The sequence below is a fragment of the Balaenoptera physalus genome (assembly GCF_965194825.1).
Source record: "Balaenoptera physalus genome assembly, chromosome: X".
Classification (NCBI taxonomy): Eukaryota; Metazoa; Chordata; class Mammalia; order Artiodactyla; family Balaenopteridae; genus Balaenoptera; species Balaenoptera physalus.
Window position 1 is genome coordinate 131,804,539 of NC_138903.1, and position 14,974 is coordinate 131,819,512.

The 14,974-nt window shown below is 39.2% G+C and overlaps 1 protein-coding gene across 1 annotated transcript in view; it reads right to left on the reverse strand.

Annotated features, from left to right (window-relative positions):
* GABRA3 (gamma-aminobutyric acid type A receptor subunit alpha3) overlaps window positions 1-6,997 on the reverse strand; it is a 258,489-nt gene extending 251,492 nt beyond the window's left edge. The window contains exon 1 of the mRNA XM_082444886.1: window positions 6,806-6,997. The gene's annotated coding sequence lies outside the window, so the exon portion shown is untranslated. The remainder of the gene's footprint in view (window positions 1-6,805) is intronic.
* Window positions 6,998-14,974: the final 7,977 nt, after the last annotated feature.

Genomic DNA, 14,974 nt, shown 5'->3' on the forward strand with positions numbered 1-14,974 from the left:
TTGAAATATAAAAAATGTTTTTCTATTACCAACCAATATTTCCCTTCACCATATATGTTCCCCCTAGGAAGAGACTGCCTGGACCATTACATTTAAGAACATGAGATAATCACCTTGCCTCTATTTCACAGTATCCTGTACCATTTTTTTTTTCAGTGCTCTTAGTTTATTTCAAACCAGCAATAGTGGAAATATCATCCAATACCCAGATTTACTACAGATTTTAGAATACAGTCATTTCTTTCCTTAACTATCAGGACAGTCATGATTTCAGCAATCTCATGAATGGAACAAGGAAAGGGCCTTCCTGTGAACTCTTCCAAACCATGTGAATTATTCCACCAAAATTAGCAACCTTCCGAATTCCATATAAAATCCTTAGTGTTGTTTAAATAAGTGACTGAGCCTGAACTACCTACACAGGACCATGAGAATGTAGTATAGAATAGAGCATGAATCATAGAAACTTACAGCTGGGAGGGTCTTTATAAATCATCCAGGTCTAATCCAACCCTCCTCATTTTACAGTTATGAAAACTGAGACCCAAACAAGACAAGTGATTTGTCGCAAGAACCTAAGTCAGCATCCATGCCAGGGCTAGAATCTAGACTAGGCTATCCGAAATCCTATTTTAAGAGAGATCTTTAATATCTAATTCTTCATAATTTTTTTTCTTATGAAGTGCCTCTTTCTCTAATTTGTTGAATGGGGAAAGTTGGGGGATCTGGGAAGAGTACCAGCTCATTGAGAGTTTCAGTTAAGCAACATGACATATAACCTTTCCTTACAGCACTATCATCTGTTGAACATCTGCAAAAGGGATATGCATCACCCAATATTAACTATTAGTAAGCACTGTGAGCATCAAAGTGGGGGAGGACTGTTAGTACTGGGTGTCATTTTTCAGTACTCAACTTTGGTGAAAAGTCTAACAATGTTGACCACACCTTCATTCTTAAGGCAGTACATTTTCCTCTACACACTAATTGCAATTTATAATTATATAGCTCAACAGTTTGTAGAATAATATCTATCTCCACATCTAAACCATGAGCCCCAAGGAGACAACGACCATGTCTATTTTGCTCACTATTATATGCTCCATGTTTAGTCAATCATATGTATATACTAAATATTTGTCCAATCAATGAATGAGGCCTCTCCTCTTTTGGCTATTTCATAATACTGTAGTCTCCTAATTTTCCTTCCACGTCTGACCTCTCCTCCTTTGTAGCCTTCACACAAGCTCATCTTTGTTTTCCTATATCCTAAAGAGAAGCATTCCCCAAAGAAGAAATTCTTAGACTCCTTCTTTCTACTTCAAGTACTGCTTCTTTACCAATGACTCTCAAATCACTCTCTCCAGCTAACTTCTTTCCAGAGCTCCAATCCCATATTTTTTTTTCCAACTGTACCCAGTACCTCTTGGCGGGCTATAGCAGTAGCATTACCTGCGTGACCTCAGTCAAATCGAGTCACTCCACCTCCCAGGATCAGTTTGCTCATACATAAAATGAGGGTGTTGCCTCTCCACTACATATAGAGCATAGTCCTAATTTTCCAAGCTAGCATTCAATATTATTTATAGTCAAGCCCTCCAACTATCTCACAAAACATTTATTACATACTTACCATTCTCCAATGCAACTGAACTAACTGTTCCCAATACATGCCTTCTGCTTTTCTGGACTCTGCCTAGAACACCTTTCCCATCCCCCAAATTCTTGCTTAGCTGGAAGCCCTTTCCCTCTCTTTTATGAGTGTGGATCTCATTCTCATAGTATTATAGTTATTTGTATATTTCTTCTCTCTCCTACTTGACTGTGTCATCTTGGAGGGCAGAAGCTATTCCTAAATAAGTCTGTATCTCCCACATTGCCTTTGGTCCATAGTGTGCACTTAATAATCTTATACTGAATGTATTCGGTTTAGGTCATATCAGTCACCCTGCTTAAAAGTCTTTAATCAGTCCCCTTGTTTCTGGAATAAAGACCAAAATCATTACAGTGTCCCATTCTAGCCACCTCAGTTTTTGTTCAATTTTCCAAATTCACTATGCTTCTCTTATCTCATGGCCCTCATGCATGCTCTTCCCTTCATCTAGAAAACTGCTCCACCCCCTCCATCACCCCCAACCTACCCCCATGTCTCTACTTGGCCTTAATATTACTTCCTCAAGGAAGCTTTTCTTAAACTCCAAGCTAGATCAGATTTCCTCTGTTATATACCTTCATAGCCCTACCCCCCATACTTTTCCTTCATAACATTTATTGCTGACCAAAATAATACAGTTGTGTGATTATCTGATTTATGACCTCTTCCCCATCAAACTATAAGCTCCAAATAAGCAAGTACCATGTTTGTTTACCTCATCTTTCTAACATCTGCATGGTGCCTAACCACATTACTGAATAAATAGCTGTTGAACGACTGAATTGATGAATGACTGGGTTAAAGGTAAAAACTTGGGACTTAAAATGTAAAAAATATTTTCCTGGCTTCCTATAATTCCTTTCAAAGTAAAATTGTGATGCCAGGTAGCTATCTGGGACAGGTGAGCTTGCCTTCTATTCAACATAAGAAATTTGTAAAATAGGATGAATATTGCCCCTAAAATGCTGGAAGGAAAACAAAAGTACCTTTTTAAAAAATAAATATATGGTCCCAAAAGGCATAACTAACACCAACCAGTCTGTTCCTTTAACTTAACAAACATTTATTAAGCACCTACTCTATGCCATATACTAGGATAGTGGCTGATGTTACAATAAACCAGAGTGACACAGCCCCCTACTTGCTTGGAATATATAATCTAAGAGTGGAATTTATAGAAGCTTTAAAAAAACCTTTATTGCAGTCACAACATCCAAGTAATGCTACTTTGTGAGGATATTAAGTTTTCCATCAAAGGAGATACTTAACCTGAGGGTGAAAGATCATCTGGCAGGGATGATTTAGAAATTACAACTGGGCCCAATCCGGGTCTCTTAAATTAGATGGGCAGGTAGCCTAGACCAGCGTTGCTCAAAGTGTGGTCCAAGGATCAGTGCTTATTTATGAACTTTTATTACCAGGCAACAATGACTTAAGTACAGAAATTGAGAAACACACAAGTGCAGAAATTGAGAATATGTACTTAAAAATGTTGTAGCAACTCAACTTGAAAAAAAATTAATTTTATGTCTGTTGAATCTAACAATAAAATGTGAGCTTATATTTTGTATGTCTTTTATTTTTCTAGTAATTCATAGTTAATGTATTTTACTAAAGTAACCATCTGTGATGGACTGGAAAAATTTGAAAAACTGATCCTTCACCAAGATAGTTTGAAAAGCACTGGAACAGCAGGTTAAGGATTACCTGTAGGCTTGTTAAAATGCAAAACTCAGGTCCCACCCCAGACCCTCTGAATCTGAATTAACATTTTAACAAGATCCTCAGGGGATTCTTTTGCAGATTAAATTTTGAGAAGAACTGGCCTAGATGATTTCTGAAGTCCCTTAGAACCCTGAGATTTTACAATTTACTTCAGATAGAGAATTGCAGAGCTAAGAAACCCTTGGTGATAAAGTCTACCTCATCATTTTATAGATGGAAAAGCTGAGATCCATGCAGAGAAAATCATGTGTCCAAGGTAAATGGCAATTTTTCAGAGCTAGCGATAGAACTCAACTTTCCTAATACCCAGGTCAGTTTTCCACTCTAGCACACTGCATGCTCACTTCTATTCCACCCAATCCCAGTCTGTACCATCCCCTCAGTGATGTCATTGTTTCTAAGATACTTTCTGATATAACAATTTATTCTTCTACCGTTTATATACTGTGAACCTTGAATCATGATGATTTCAAGTGTTTCCTTTATAATTGCCCCTAACCCTTTCTTCCCAAATCTTCCTACATGCCCATTATCTGGCTGCTATATGGACATTCTGGGGCTTCAGAAGAAATAGCACTGATTTCTGGTTTTTAGGAAAAGAACAGAGACCTTTTTTGTTTCCATCAGTCCACCTGATACCAGATAGCAAACTTTTCCAAGGAAGAGAACATACAATATCAAAGCTGCTTTAGAAAACTCAGTATGACCAGTTTGTGGCTGACAAACAAGAGAATGGGATAATAGGCGATATTAATAAAAGTCTAGTCCCCAAAATGAGGCAAATGATGATCCCTTCCTTGTGGTCCCTTCAGATTCAAGCCTTGAGGGGAGAGAGACGGCTGTCTTCAACTATCTGAGGAGCTATTATTAAGAAGCAAATTTGTTCTAGATAGTCCCAAAGTACCAATGAATAGAAGTTACAGGGAGACAGATCTTGGCTTATAATGGGGATTACTTCCTGACAATCAGCATTGCTTAAATATAGAAAGAGCCACCTAATGAGCTCTCTGTCACTGCAGGGAGTTCAAATAGAAATTAGTCAATGAATTGGATGCTTAGGACAAATTCAAGAACTGGTTGGAGAAGTAAAGCTTAATAAACTTTAGGCATCCTTCCAGTTCCAAGGTTTTAGTATTCTAAAATTTTCAGAACAAGGTGACTCTAAGCTCTCAGAAAATAAGAAAAAGATCTGGTCCCACATGGAAGCAACCTAAGTGTCCATTGACAGATGAATGGATAAAGAAGATGTGGCACATATATACAATGGAATATTACTCAGCCATAAAAAGAAACGAAATTATTTGTAATGAGGTGAATGGACCTAGAGTCTGTCATACAGAGTGAAGTAAGTCAAAAAGAGAAAAACAAATACCATATGCTAACACATATATACGGAATCTAAAAAACAACGATTCTGAAGAACCTCGGGGCAGGACAGGAATAAAGACGCAGATGTAGAGAATGGACTTGAGGGGAGGGGGAAGGGTAAGCTGGGACGAAATGAGACACTGGCAAGGACATACACTACCAAATGTAAAATAGATAGCTAGTGGGAAGCAGCTGCGTAGCACAGGGAGATCAGCTCAGTGCTTTGTAACCACCAAAAGGGTGTGATAGGGAGTGTGGGAGGGAGATGCAAGAGGGAGGAGATATGGGGATATATGTGTACGTATAGCTGATTCACTTTGTTATACAGCAGAAACTAACACACCACTGTAAAGCAATTATACTCCAGTAAAGATGTTAAAAAAAAAAAAAAAGATCTGGTCCCAAAAGAAGTCTTTTGCTGGATGTGAGATGGATGAGGCTATGACAGTGGAAAAATGAAGTCTTTCCTGGCATTCTTTTCAAAGGAAAGCAGGCTGTCCAAAGAAACCCAACCCCTCCAGGAACCCCAGATGAGGCCTGGCTCCACTATGCCGCACTCTTAAGTTCCTGTTACTTTACACAAAGGACTCTACTACTTTCAAAAAAAATTGCCAAGCAGCACCCTTCCTACTATACTTACACTTGCCTAACATACAAGGATGCAAAATTCTCCCCAAGGAGGCAGTAGTGCTTAATGGTCAAGACCATGCATTCTGGAACCAGGTTGCCTGTGTTTTAATTCCCAGTCAGGACATTTAATTGCTTAACCTCTCTGTGCCTCAGTTTCCTCATCAGTAAACCAAGGATAACAATAGTATCTGATTCATAGGGTTAATGTAAGAATAATTCATATTAAACCCTCAGCCCAAGATCCAAAACATTCTAAGCACTCAACAACTGGTATTGTGGGTGTTATAATTAGTGCCATGGGTATGGCAGTGTTGCCAACTCACAAAAGCCCCCATCAAGCAACCAGATCTCTACCCCTGACAGTTCAGAGGGGCTATAGTACAAGAGCTTTAGCCAACACTTGCATAGCTACAGACATCCAGAACCTGCTGACCCTCAATAAATCATACCATTCATACCAGGAATCCTGGCTCTTCACCCTGCTCCCTCTCTCTCTCTCTCTCTTTCTCAATCCAACAGCCACCCCTCCCCCAGTCCTCCTGCCTATGCCAGCCGCAGCCACAGTCAGAGGAGCAGCAAACTGGAAATCCAGTTCCAAACAAACCATAAGGTGTTTCTTCCCTCCCAAGGACACAGCTGGACCTAATACCACGCCTGCCAGTAGGATGGGGTGGGATATCTGAATCCCTGGTCTAGCCTGTCAGCTCAACTACCTGGAATGGGGAGAGGACAGGCAATGGGGGCTTCCCACAGAGAAGCAAGGGAAGCCTCCCAAGTTTGTGAAGGAACTCAGGCCCAACCCTACAATGAGCCTCTTAAAGGAAGGGGGGAGGTCTCAACCTGCTTTCAAAGGAAACAGTTATTTACAACTTTCTACTCACTTGCACCTGGGGGAGTTATAATAGGGAGATGGGGAAAGAGGCTGCACGGTATTCTCCTTCTTTCTCATTTCCAGCAATGAGAAGCAGCTGCAGAGAAAGAGTTAAAGGAGAAAGGAAGCTCCAGCCATTACCCCATCCCTGTGCCTAGGGCTGTCTGGGGGGTCATGACAGTGCTTTCTGCTCTGGCTAGGGGCCACTGGGTGGCTTTCTGAAGCAGCTGCCGGCCCCCCAAGCAATTTGCAAGGTCAATGTTGATCTGCTTCCAAAGAGGAACAAAACAATTCACTGACAATGAAGCAAATAGCGCATACACCACATCGCAACCCCCCTTCCTCAAATCAGGTTTTACCCCTGTGCCTCCCTGCCCAGATGCCGACTCTGGGTTTCCACCAGCCCCACTGGGGAACCCAGGATAGCATCACAGCTGCAGAGCGTGTCTCGCCTCGCTGGCCAACCCAAGGAGACTCTCAGAACGGGGGAGAGATGCTATCACTAAAGGAGACCTGAGCTTGGGGGAGGGGGAAGTACGGAAAGCTATGTTTCTTACCAAGCGCCACAGTCACTTCCCCGAAGCGAAGAGAAGAGAAGGATGAAAGAACTGAAACAAGTTGGACGTTCAGCCCTCACAGAGCTCGGCTTCCTCTTCTCTTTCTCTGGGTCTCTCTCTCTTCTCTCTCTCTGGTTTGCTCGCTAGCTTGCGCGCGCTCACGCTCTCGCTCTCTCTCTCTCTCCCTCTCCCTCTCCCTCTGCCTCTCCCTCTCCCTCTCTCCCCCTCTCCCTCCCTTCCTCTCTCTCACCCCCCCTCCCTTCCCTCTTCCCCTCCCCCTTTGCTGGTTTTGGAATCACCACTGCTTGGTGCTGAGCACGCGGCTGTGCTGGGGCTCAGAAAACAGCGCTGCAAAGGTTTGGATCTGTGGTTGTTTTAGGAAAGACTAAAGTAGTATTTTATTCTTTAAGCTATCCAGCAGAGAAATAGAGGGAAACTCGGAGAGAAGGGGAAGAGCAGAGGGAGCAAAGGGAAGGGAAAGAGAGCAAAAGGGTAAGAGCGAATAGGAGGATAAAGGAAGTATGGATTACCATAGTTGACATGTGATGCTTACTAGCTAGCTGCTCCAAGACGGAAGATGAGTGGTCTGTCTCCCTTACATCCCTTTGGGCGCGCCTTCTTAGCCCAGGCTCCAAATAAAGGTTTGACAAATCTGTCTGTTCACATACATCTCTGAGGACGATAATGAGCTAAAAAAAATTACATCAAAGAGGTTGCCATTCCCACTCCACTAAGAAGAAAGGGTTCAGCCACATTGATCTGCCAATGACCTAACTGCCACCCCCACCCCCAACTAAGTAGAAGTGTAGACCCAAAACAGAACTGTCAGCTGGAGCTTACCTCCAGGCAAAACAGACAAGCAGCAGAATCACAATGCTTTCCTTACAAAAACCTCTGAAGGGAATATAGGTGTATGTTAAGTGTGTGAGTTTGCACAAGGAGGAAGAAGAGAGGGAAGGAGATGAATTAACTCAAAGTATAAAAGAATTATATTCCCATTGGGGGAAAAAAACTGGGTAAAGTATAGTAACAATGCAACAGGGGGTAGAAAAAGACCTAGACTGAGAATAAAATAAAGGAACTTAGGTTTGAGTCCTGCCTCTGAAAATTACTTGACTATTACCTTTGACAAGTCACTTCTTCAATCTGGCCTTCATTATCCTCAATGGTAAAATGAATGGCAATGGAGGTACATGATCTTGAAAGACCCTTTCACACCTAACAATCTAGGCTCTAAGACAGGAAAATTCCACGTGAAGGAGTTGATCTGTGAAGAGTGAAATATAGACTACCAAATTTAAAAGGTTCTCCAAAGGTGAGTCCCCAAATGGGACCCCAAATCACACTGACACAACATTCCCTTTTGAGTATTTCAGGAGCAACATGAATAGGAGCATATGTGTAAAGAGCTGCTCCTAACAAACAATTCAGCTTCTACCTATATATAATGATTAGCATAAAAGTTTTCTTAATCAAACCCCTCATACTGTGGTTTTTCAGCCCATTTAGTAAGAGAATCAAAATGGTCCTTTAGGGCATCTGATTGAACATGTGTTTTATTATGTGTGTTAAGTGTACTGACCTCAATATGTATGTAGTGACTGGGACATGGAAGGTATTTAAAATTTTTCCCATGGTGTGCTATTTCTATCTAAACCACTATCCTGTTTGGTCCCCCTCCCCAAAAAAATCCTAATACTCTCTACTTCTGTTCATTGAGGCACACATGCTCCACTCTGACTATATGCATATACCCATATACTGAGTATACAGAGAGATAGGGATCCATAGGCTCAGTCACTGAGCTGGAAGGACCCATAAAGATAACCATCTCGTTCCTTTTTATGGCTGGGTAATATTCCATTGTATATATGTACTACATCTTCTTATCCATTCTTCTGTTGATGGACATTTACATTGCTTCCATGTCCTGGCTATTGTAAATAGTGCTGCAATGAACATTGGGGTGCATGTATCTTTTTGAACTGTGTAATCTGCAGAGATGTGGATGGACCTAGAGACTGTCATACAAAGTGAAGTAAGTCAGAAAGAGAAAAACAAATATTGTATAATATCGCTTATATGTGGAATCTAGAAAAATGATACAGATGAACTTATTTGCAAAGCAGAAATAGAGACACAGATGTAGAGAACAGACGTATGGATACCAGGGGAGGAATGGGGGGTGGGATGAATTGGGAGATTGGGATTGACATATATACACTACTATGTATAAAATAGATAACTAATGAGAACCTACTGTATAGCACAGGGAACTCTGCTCAGTGCTCTGTGGTGACCTAAATGGGAAGGAAATCCAAAAAAGAGGGGATATATGTATACGTATAGCTGATTCACTTTGCTGTACAGCAGAAACTAACACAACATTATAAAGCAACTATACCGCAATAAAAAATAATTTAAAAAGATAACCATCTCATTTTGCAGAAAGAGAAGCTGGCCTGCAGAAAAAATATGGCTCACACAACGTCATAGTGAATTAGTGACAGAACCAAGACCCTCACCCAGACTGCTGACCCCAGGTACAGTATTTTTGTCTACCAAAGCAACATGTAAGTTATACATAAAGCAAGTGTATGTGGGCACATAACTATGCACACCCCTTCCTGCAGAGGTACGTATTTTTTGTACATTTGTTTGCATAAATGCGCATTGGACTTGGATTAGTGAAATGGCAAAAGCAAATATTATGAACTGTCATAGGTTGCTGTATTATTTCATAGGGTTGCCATAACAAATTACCATAAATTTGGTGGCTTAAAACAACAGAAGTTTATTGTCTCATAATTCTGGAGGCCAGAAGTCTGACATTAAGGTGTTAGCAGGGCCTCACTTTCCCTAAAAGCTCTAGAGGAGACTCTTTCCTTGACTCTTCCAGCTTCTGGTGGCTCCTGGAATTCCTTGGCTTATAGAAGCATCACTCCAATCTCTGCCTCAGTCTTCAAATTGTCTTCTCCTCTGTCTCTGTGTGACCAAATATCCCTGTTTTTTCCCTTATAAAGATACCAGTCATAGGATTTAGGTCCCAGCCTAAATCCAGGATGATTTCTTCTCAAGATATTTAACTAATTACTTCTGCAGAGACTACACATCCAAATAAGATCACATCCTTAGGTTCTGAGTGGACATGAATTTTTGGGAGACACTATTCAACCCACTACAGTGGCCAAGTTTTGCTTTTGGCAGATAAAGGTACTAAACAAATAAAACATCTAGGGCACCATCATTTTTAAAAGAAAAGATATTTTAATCCAAATAAGTTAGATGAAGATACTCTCATAACAAAAACTATAATTTAAATCATATAATTTTAGCTGTATTAATAGCTTAAAAATTAATAGCATTTTCATAAATGTTCTCAATTCACTGCAAACCACAGAAAAATTTTACTAGGACCACTTCTGGTAGTGGTGGAGCAGTTTCTATGAAACCAATTCTGCTGCAGATAGCAATAATAAACTCTGGACAAAAAACAATAATCCGAATGCATTGGAAATTAACCATAAATAGTCATAAATTGGAAGAGTTGACAATTGAAAGAAAGGAACAATACTAAGTGAGTTTGCCCTTTTTCAAAAATGTCTGCCTGAGGGCAGGCCCCAGGCCAAAGCAATAACTAAAATTCTAGAGAAACTACAAGTAGGTGTTACAGCTGTTAAATGTTTAACAACTGGATCTCCAGGAAAAAATAAATAAAAGCCTGATTCATAGTATTTCCCAATTTCCATAGTGTAAATAATCCCACCCTGGCCAATTCTATCAACATGAAATTGAGAGGAGAGGTGCAGAGTTGGCTCTGACAAGCCAGTGATATTTGGCTACATAACACAACTGCTCACAGTCCTTGTGGCTTGCAGAACCAGAAGACAGAGTTCAGGATGACAACTGAAGCTGGAAAACGATGAGAGAAATCCAATAATGGAGAGAACTACAGAGTGGGAGACCCCAATTCTGTGTATAAACTGTCCAAATCGCTGATGGAGCCATAAATGATACATGTGGTGACAGATTCCAAAGAGCCTAAATAAAGCTGAAAAAATTAAACAGAATTTTCAGAGCTGCCCACCACAAAGGAGAGTTTTGTGTTTCAGTTCAGCCACATTAATTGCCTACTAAAACAAACAAAAAAAGCAATACTCTATAGAGAAGTGAAAGAGAATATAGATATCCTATATATATCATTCACAAAGTTTAGGGTATACTCCAAAATTGCTAGGGAAAAAAAAGAAACAGGAAAATATTACCTATACTCAAGGGAAAAGGCAGTCAGTGGAGACCAGCCCTAAGATGCACCAGATGTTGAAATTAGCAGAAAAGGATTTTAAGTCATCTATCATAACTACACTAATGGAAATAAAGGAAAACACACTTTTAATGAACAAATAGAAAATTATATCAGAGGTATAAAACAATTAAAAAGAAACAACAGATGCCAATTTTAGAACTGAAAATTAAAAATCTAAAGTAAAGGTCACGGAGTGGGCTTAATAGTAGATTGAAAATGAAAGAAGAGTAAATTAACTTGAAGGCAAATTAATAGATATTATTCAATCTGAAGTACACAGAAAAGATTGAAAAAGATTAATAGAGACTCAGTGATCTGTTAGATAATATCAAAGTTCTAACATAAATGTAATTGGAGTCCCAGAAGGCAAAAAACAGAAGAAGAAGAAGGAAAAATATTTGAAAAATAATGCCTGAACTATTTCCAAATATAATGAAACATAAATTTACAGATTCAAGGAGCTCAGTGAACCCCAAGCAGAATACTCAGGTACATCATAGTCAAGCTACATGAAAACCAAATATTAAGGGAAAATCTTGAAAGAATCCAGAAAAAAATAACAGCCTGAGGAAAAATAATATAATTGACCATTGACTTCTCATCAGAAAAAAAGGTATCTTTAAAGTGCTGAAATTTAAGAAAAAATATCTATCAATACATCCAGCAACATTGACTGTAAGCAAACTTTGAAAAGTTAAGGTGGACCTCCAATTTCCAGTTCTCCATGTAAGGAATTTGGTAGTCACCACTCCATCCTAACAGAAAGTAAACCTTGAACAAAATGAAAAAACAATACCTCTTGGATACATAAGAAAGGTGAAGACACAAGGCAAACTTCTGCCTCCAAGACTGGGGAGACAGAGAGGTGAATACAAGGAGTTAAAGCTTACCACAGCAGAGATTCACTAGCTGAAACTGCCAGGGGATCCAATGCTGGGTTAATTGATGAATTGCTGGAGGCTCAGTGTGGACAAGTATGAGAATTAAAAATTCCAGGGGCACCCAGTAATAGAGGAGCCTCCACAATATTGTGAAATTTACCTCTAGGAACTCAATCATGTTCTCACAATAAATATTGGAGAAAAAGTCCCTCCTGCTTCCTCTACCAGGAGGAGGGGCAAAGGAACCATTTTGAAATATACCGGAGTACTCTGTTCTTAATAAGGCCTGCTCTCAGCAGAACCTAGTTAACCAGAGCCCAACCTGCTGGAGTATTATCAAAGCCTAACTGACCTGGGGAAAGGGAAATATCCAACTTTACTCATCTCTGGTCTTTTGTGTGGAAGAAGAAAAATACCCAACTCCATCACACTCTAGCCATCCTGACACAACTAAGCGGGATGAAAAATACTGAGAAGCATTTGTGAAGTTCACAGTGCAGAGACATAGGCTTACTAAAGGCTGAGACCTAATCATAGGAATGTATAATACTTCCCTTCCCCCCATATCTCACCACAACAATTCTACAGGCCTATATGCAGCAGTTCCTTATACCCAGTGTGTCACGTCCAACAATCAAGAAAAGATTGTAAGGCATGCCAAAAGGCAAAAAACACAATTTGAAGAGACAGAGCAAGCATTACAAACTGGCATGACAGAGATGTTGGAATTATCAGACCAGGAATTTAAAACAACTATGATTAATATGTAAGGGCTCTCATAGATAAATTAGACAGCATGCAAGAACACATGGGCAATATAAACAAAGAGATGGAAATCCTAAGAAAGAACCAAAAATAAATGCTAGAGATCAAAAACATTGTAACAGAAGTAGAGAATGCCTTTGATGGGCTTATTAGTAGACTGGACACAGGTAAGAAAAAAAACTCTGAGCTAGAAGATATATCAACAGAAAATTTTGTCCAAAACTGAAAAGCAAAGACTGAAAAAAGTAGAACAGAATATCCAAGGATTTGAGACAACTATAAAAATTGTAACATATGCATAATGGGAGTACCAGATGGAGAAGAAAGAGAGGAGCAGAAGAAATATTTGAAATGATAATGACTGATAATTTCCCCAAAATATTGTCAGATACCAAACCGCAGATCTGAGAGTTCAGAGAACACCACACATGAAAAAACTGTACCTAGGCATATCATTTTCACACTACAGAAAATCAAAGATAAAGAAAAAAATCTTGTTTTAATTACAAGAGCTTTGTAGTATAGTTTGAAATCAGGAAGTGTGGTGCCTCTGGCTTTGTTCTTCTTTCTCAGGATTGCTTTGGATATTCAGGGTCTTTTGTGTTTCCATGCAATTTTAGGATTGTTTTACTATTTTGTGAAAAATGCCATTGGAATTTTGGTAGGGATTGCATTGCACCCATGTATGGCTTTGGGTAGTATAGACATTTTTACAATATTAATTCTTCCCATCCATGAACAAATGATATTTTTCCATTTGTTGGTGTCTTATTCAATTTCTTTGATCAAAGTCCTTCAGTTTTCATTGTACAGATCTTTCATTTCCTTGGTTAAGTTTATTCCTAAGTATATTACTGGTTTTGATGCTATTGTAAATGGGATAGTTTTCTTTATTCCTTTTTCAGATATTATGCTGTTAGTTTATAGAAATACAACTGATTTTTATATCCTAAAACTTTACTGAACTTTTTGATTAGTTCCAAAAGTTTTTTGGTTGAGTCTTTAGAACTTTCTATACATAAGATTATATCATCTGCAAATAATGACAATTTGCTTCTTCTTTTCCTTTTTGGATGTTTTTTATTTCTTGGTCTTGCTTGATTGCTCTAGCTAGGACTTCTATCTAGTACTATGTTGAATAAGAGTGGTGAGAATGGGCACCCTTTTCTTGTTCCTAATCTTAGAGAAAGCTTTTAATCTTTCACTGTTGAGTACGATGTTAGCTGTGGGTTTGTCATATATGACCTTTATTATGTTGAGGTACATTCCTTCTATACCCAATTTGTTGAGGATTTTTATCATGAAAGGATGCTGTATTTTGTAAAATGCTTTTCCTGTATCTATTGAGATGATCATATCATTTTTGTCTTTCATTCTATTAATGTGGTTTATCACAATTTTTTAACATCTTTATTGGAGTATAGTTGCTTTACAATGGTGTGTTAGTCTCTGCTTTATAACAAAGTGAATCAGTTATACATATACATATGTTCCCATATCTCTTCCCTCTTGCATCTCCCTCCCTCCCACCCTCCCTATCCCACCCCTCTAGGTGGTCACAAAGCACAGGGCTGATCTCCCTGTGCTATGCGGTTGCTTCCCACTAGCTATCTATTTTATGTTTGGTAGTGTATATATGTCCATGCCACTCTCTCACTTTGTCACAATTATTGATTTGTGTATGTTGAACCATCCTTGCAGCCCAGGGATAAATCCCACTTGGTCGTGGTGTGTGATCCTTTCATTGCACTGTTGAATTCAGTTTGCTAATATTTTGTTGAGAATTTTTGCATCTATTAATATATTCATCAGGGATATTGGTCTACAGTTTTTTTCCTTGTAGTGTGCTTATCTGGCTGGCCTCATAAAACGAGTTTAGGAGTGCTCCCTCTTTTTCAATTTTTGCCCAGCCCCTGGCAAACACCAATCTACCCTCAGTTTCAATGAGTTCACCTTTCTAGATTCCACATATAAGTGAGGTCATACAGAATTTGTCTTTCTCTGCCTGATTATTTCGCTGAGCATAATGACCTTACAGTTCATTCATGTTGTCATAAATATCAGGATTTCCTTCTTTTTTATGGCTCAGTAATATTCCATTGCATATATACACCACAATTTCTTTATCCATTCATTTGTCAATGGACACTTAGGTTGTTTCCATGTCTTGGCTATTGTGAATAATGCTGCAATGGACATTAGGGTGCAGATATCTCT